This window comes from Phyllobates terribilis, unplaced genomic scaffold, assembly GCF_046119375.1.
Source record: "Phyllobates terribilis strain yellow unplaced genomic scaffold, ASM4611937v1 Scaffold_3__8_contigs__length_932513732, whole genome shotgun sequence".
NCBI classification, from domain to species: domain Eukaryota; kingdom Metazoa; phylum Chordata; class Amphibia; order Anura; family Dendrobatidae; genus Phyllobates; species Phyllobates terribilis.
Window position 1 is genome coordinate 873357547 of NW_027362763.1, and position 6492 is coordinate 873364038.

Sequence of the window (6492 nt, forward strand, 5' to 3'; positions counted from 1 at the left end):
CTTGGTCAATGGCTACTACAGAATGACTGTTTTGTCAGCAATAAAAACATTTGGAACTTCATAGTGGTGAGAAGGCCAAGCAAACTTTGCTGAACTCTCTAACTCCAAGACCCAAGCTGTCAGCAACCTCACTAGCTTACTGACAGTCCAAAGAAGTGCGTAATGAGGCAGAGCCATGGTGGAGCTATCAGTCACGCTCGTCATGCCCTGACTCAGCAGTGTCTGCTAAGAGCAGAGAGCACTCTGTACTCAATCTTTATTTCTCGACACAATGGCAGTTTGGACACATAATAACTAATTTTAAAGTCTAAAAGAGAGAATATCAGAGAATAACCAATAGCAAAATGTACTTGTTATGTGCAAATTTCTACCATATGGAGTAATCCCATGTTTATTTGGCTAATATTGACTCCTTAGTATGCACTAAGGATGTGAAGGCTTTCAAAGTTGTAGATAAAATCATGGTAAAATTGTGTTTGATAACCAGGAATCTTAGCATGACATCATGCATTACATTTGTTTTTTATGGAAGGTAAATGTTATTCAATTTGCTTAGCAGTCACTGAGTCCAATGTTTCCTTTATGGGGCTGCAATTGTTTTTTTTCATACATAAATGCAGGTTTTTGTGGCTAAAAATAACATTTGTGTATTTTACAAATGTAAGCGTTTGCCTCCTATAGCCTCTGTGTTGCACTGTCTGTTGCTGACTGCAGAATGACTTAACTTAGAATCTGTCAGTGAGCTTTTTCAGATCGGAGAGGTTGTTGTAACTCTTTTGTCTGTTTCTCAGCTTGATAATTTATGACCATATCAAATTTGAATGTGACGGTAAAAAAAGATCCCGTAAAAAAAAACAAATAATGCTGAATTTTTTATTAAACCCAAAAAGCAAAAATGATTTTTAGCCCAGAATACACTTTGCACTTAAGCAAAGGAAAAACTGTTGCCAAATGTGGACAATCCCTTTAACAAAGATAACTCATATTCATCTGAGTGCAAAATTCATGGAGATCTGTTTCTCACCAGTTTTCCCTTCAAATTAGATCATATATTGGAGTCAAGGAGCTTCAGGTTATGTCCCTGTTGGGCACTATGCATTTAGGCATTGTATAGTATTATTTATCTATTCACTTTATGGAACTAATCATTAGGGCATTGTGTGGCGGTGCCCATGTACCATACGGCACTATTTTTCCGAGCTCAGCACTGTGTGTGTGGCTTTTTTATGTTACAAAAGTTAATGGAACTCATTATCTGGGCTATGCTACATGTTACTCCTTTTCATTTACACATACTGTATTACTTCTTGAAAAAGCAGTTGCAGTTCAATAAACCCATTCAAAGGGTTTTCATCTTGACATCTGGATATAGAGGAGAACAGCTCAAGGGATCTTTGTCAAAGGCCTTAACCACCTACTGCAAATATCTGTAAAGAGCTTTACCTCAGCTCTATAAACATTAATAAGACATTAACAAAACATTTAAAATGGCTCATACTGCCAAAGAGTGCTTGGTCCATTGAAATTTATTGCGCTATCGACAGTCTAAATACTCTCTCAATTTCATTTTTTCCTATTAAAACGTTTCAGATCTATCCAAGGGAACAATGGCACAGCTAGTGGAATAAAGCATGTTATATCGAAACGTAACCAAAATGTCAAGGAGATATTATGAGAAACCACATTTTGGAATATTGTGCACTGAAGTATTGCTGAGTGTTTTGTAGAATTTCTTGTAAAAAAAATATCCTAACATGTAGGAAGGACACTTGTATCTATCTACAGTATTTCAGAGGCAAATCTAGATTTTCCTGCACCCAAGGCAAAACTTCAATTTTTCGCCCCTTCCTAAATATAGTTTAAGCGATTTAAGTGGTTGTCATGTAACCGCTGTAGGGATTCGCTCTCAGGTCGGCATTAGGTAGCGTTCACACAGGCACTAGATTCTTGTATCAAAACAATGTGACGTTTATTTTTAACTGGTTGTACAATACCAAAACAAAACCATAAACAGAATCTCCAGCCTTGTCCAAGTGCTCACTAAACAACACAGATCCTGGCTACTTCAGACACCACTGAGCTAGCCCCAGCTTGGTCAAACAAAACTGCTATCAACCATAGCAACCACTGATACTTGCAGTTATGTGCACACGGCCTGTGCAGTCTCTTCTCAGAGAGATTTTGGCTTGTCTCTCTCTTCAGATCCAACACAGATCCACTCTGGTCAGCTTCCCCAGCAGACTGACTTAGATGAACACAGAGCCTGGTTATATGCAGAGCTTAGCCAGGTATACCTAATCAGCTCTGTAGATCTAGGGTTTAACTCTAGCCTACCTGGCTTTGCTACATACCCCCATTCTCTGCCCAAAGCCGGAGGACTGGCACCATCTGCCAACACACAGAGCCTAACGAGCTTTAAACTGACCTGAAAGTGAGGCTGATGCTTGATGACACGAGGCTGACTTAATATCTCCAAAAACTTGCCCCTGTTTTTGTGTACCGGTTATTGGTAGTTCTGATTTTTGTAAGGCAGCAAAGTTTCTGCCACTTTGACCCCCAAAATGTTAGTTTCTGACTGGGCCAAACAGCAAGAGGTTTCGAGCGGGTACCTACCCTTCCAGGGCTTTAGAAGGTTGCCACAGTAGGTTGTTATAGGAAAGGCCTTTCTTTTCCCTAGTTGGTGTACTTTATAGTTAACCTCTCGCACTTTTTCTACCACCCTATAGGGTCCCTGCCACTGGGTAAGGAACTTGCTCACCCCTGTGAGCACTAACATAAGTACCGGATCCCCATGCTTAAATTGTCTCACTCGAGCAGACCTATTATACCCCCTGGATTTTTTTCTCTTGGGCCTTGAGGAGGCTCTCTTTTTCCTGTCCCTTCATTTTGTCACAACAAATCATTATGCCTATCCCCATCCTTAAACCGACTATCGGCTCCCATGTCCTGGTACTTCTCCAAGTTAGGGATATTGGCTTCAGGGGAAGCTTCCACATCCTCCTTTCTAACCAGTGCAGTGAACGAAAATTCACTATTTATATCATGTGATTTTGTAATCATAGCCGACTCCTTATCATAACGGACTACTGGGTGCTACAGCTTTAGCCCATAAGTTCCAGAACACAGGACAATCTTGACTGATAACAATAGCTTGCAACAACTTCTTGACCACTCCCACTTGGTGGGACATGGAACCACAGTCTGTGCTTATATCCACCTGGACCATAGGATAGTCCTTGGCGTCTCCATGGTTACACCTTATACTCACCCCCTTCCCAGGGACTAGTACATGCGGAAGTAAGACTCTTGCCTGGGTCACCAAACTTCCTGAGTCCAAAAGTCCTGTCACTTGGATATCATTCACAGTCACCTGACGTTCCAGAAGCCCCTCGCCAAGATGAAGAACAGCACCGTAGGCAGGGTAGGCGAAGTAGTCTGCAGTCCATCAGCTCCAAGGTCAAGAGACAATTGGCTGATATATGACCCGGGACTCGACATCTCCATCAGACGATGGTACGAGAAGTACCCTTTGAACTCGGTTCTGACCTCCCCTGGGTCTTTGGGTGCCCATCAGATGTGGATTTGGGCCCCTTCTTTTGGGTCTCCCAGAAATGTGATCTCAGGCTCCCTTAATTGCTCATGGAGTTCTCCATGGCCAAGTATCTTTCCACGAGGCTCATCTGCATTCTGTAAATTTCCTTGGGCAACTCAGCTTTGCACGGATTTCAGTAGTGAGTGGATACCATACATTGGTCCACTACAACCTTTTTCCATCATCTGTGCTGGGGAGCAGGTCTTTTTTGCACTAGGTGTAAAAGTTTGAACATCTGGGATGGGGGAGGTTTGTCCCTATGGTAGTGCCAGAGGTGCACTCATTGTGCCTGGACTGCCAGGGTGATACCCAAACATAAAAACGTGCCATAATCTCCATCTTCAGCTTGTCGTACTCCTTGGCATCCTACTGTGCAAGGTCATAGTACTCTTTCTATAGTTCCCCAGTATGGTATGGAGCTAGGACCTCTGCCCTTTGCTCTGGGAGCAGCTTCTCTCTGTCTGCCACCCTTTCAAATACAGTCAGGAAGCCTCAACGTCATCCTCCAAAGTAATCTTCTGTAAGGCTTCCCGTACTGTTTGCCTCACCTGGTTACCTTCACTTTGGCTGGCAGGTGGTGCTATCTCCCTGGCCTGGACAGTTTCTGCCAGGAGAGCCATCTGCTGCTGCTGTAACTGCTGCTGTTGCTGCTGAAGCAGCTGGATCAGGAATTTGATAGTCTCCTGCTGGGTCTGCTGCTGTTGGTGCTGCACATGAACTAGTTCCTTAACAAGCTACTCCATGCTTTCAGACTGTGTTCGCAATGCTGGGGCTGCCTTTACCCAAAACATTCAATCTTTACACTGCAATCGCCTGTCCTCTCTGGGACCTCACACCCGCATTTCATCCACCAATTATTGGTATTCACTCTCAGGTTGGCATTAGGTAGAGTTCAAACAAGCAAATCTAGATTTTCTTGCACCCAGAGGAAAAATTCAGTTTTTCGCCCCTTCCTATATAGAGTTTAGGCGGTTTGAGTGGTTGTCATGTGACAGCTGTTGGGATTCAGGTTGGCATTAGGTTTGACAACTATGACACCAGCTTTAGGCAGCCCCACAGTGCCCCCCTGCTAGCTGAAAATGCCCCACCTTCCCCCCTTCCAAGTTACACCCCAAATTTATCTTTTCAGTTTTATAACATACAATAGTATAGAGCTTTATTGAATTTTATATCTTCATCTTTAAAGGGAACCTGACAGCTGATTCATGCTGCCCAAACCACAGGCAGCATGAATCAGAGAATTGCTCCTTTATTGCAGCTGTGTACACTTTACCTTGAAACTCTGCGGTGTTTCACAGAATGCATACTTTTAAAGCCAGCCAGGGACAATATTACAAGGATGACTAGTCCAAGAGGCTACCAGCCCACTCCCCTAGACTGACAGGTCTCTCTCTGTATGTGGAAAAGCAAAGATCTGTCAATCAACAGGAGCCTGATGAGAAGCCACCGGGGACTGCTGGGTATGGTGTTTCAGAGTTATACATACCTGGCTGCAATAACAAACCCTAACAAAGCAGATCTCTGTTTCATGCTGATCATTATTTGAGCAGCTTGAATCAGCTGTCAGGTTTCTTTTGATTGGTTGTCAGAACAGCTTTATTTACTTAGTAGAGGATTTATATCAGTCTCATAGAGCAGAGGTCCCCAACCGCCGGTCCGCGGACCAGGACCGGGCCGTTGGGGTTTTTCAGCCGGTCCGCGGCGCCGCTGACAGCTAGCTCCGCGGCCCTGCGCCTGGTCAGAGCTCGCTCTGTGTGGATTTATAATGTTTTCTGCCATAGCCGTGACAGCTCGCAGCTCCCGGCAGAGAACATTATGCAGGACGGAGTGGGGCGTCGGGCGGGTCTTAGTGACGCAGCCCTCCACAGCACAGCATGGTACCTGTTGTACGTCACGGGGCGGGTCTTAGTGACGCGGCCCTCCTGCACAGCATGGTGTGTTCCTGACGGGGTGGGGCGGCAGGCTCTCCTCACTGACACGCCCCCGGCAGAACATGTTATGTGGGGCGTGCTGGGGCAGCAGACTGGCTTCAGTGACGCGGCTCCCGGTACCGGTGTTCAGTGTGTAGCGCTGCTAAGCAGCAGCGCTGTATACACTGACGCTCAATGTACAATGCTGCTACTTAGCAGCGCTGTACACCGAGGTCCCGCCAGCATCCTCCCCATACAGCTCCACCCCTCCATAACCCCACCCCCATATGACCAAAGCCCCGCCCCCACCCCCACCGGGCCATGGAAAACTGGTCTTGCTTAAAGCCGGTCCCTGGTGCAAAAAAGGTTGGGGACCTCTGTCATAGAGAATGAATGCATGGCCACCACTTTATTCTGACAGGGAATGTCAGAGACCCTCTGTCAAGTACATGGGGCTCCCATCGGTCACAGCCTTTGATGCACAAGTTATTGTTTGGATAGGTGTTACATTGAAATGCTGGGATTAACCCTTTAAGTAATAAGTGTAAGGGTAAAATTTCCACAAAAAAATTACATCTGTGGAATTTTGTTTAATAAATTAAGGCAAAGTCAATTTGTTAGTAATCTTTATTATCTACATCACCATCGCATACAATTTAAATGAAGATCAAGTATTGATATGTCACATAAAGGTACAGCAGTACACACTTTATGGGTTTCTATTTGTACTCTGCAGTAATTGCCATTTGAAGGCCCATGTTTGCATTAAACATAGATTTTATTAAACCCCTAAGTGAACACATACAATTAGTCATAAGAGATGTAGTTAACCTTGCAGTCCTCAGGAAGGGATTATTTTATTTAATCCCACTGAAAGCTCAGTAAAGGCTGGAAGTCAGGGACGTAGTGAAATATATACAACTGTCTGCATCCCTTAGTAGCACCTCGTTATTTTGGACTAGTATGAATGGCATCTGGATAATTCAAACT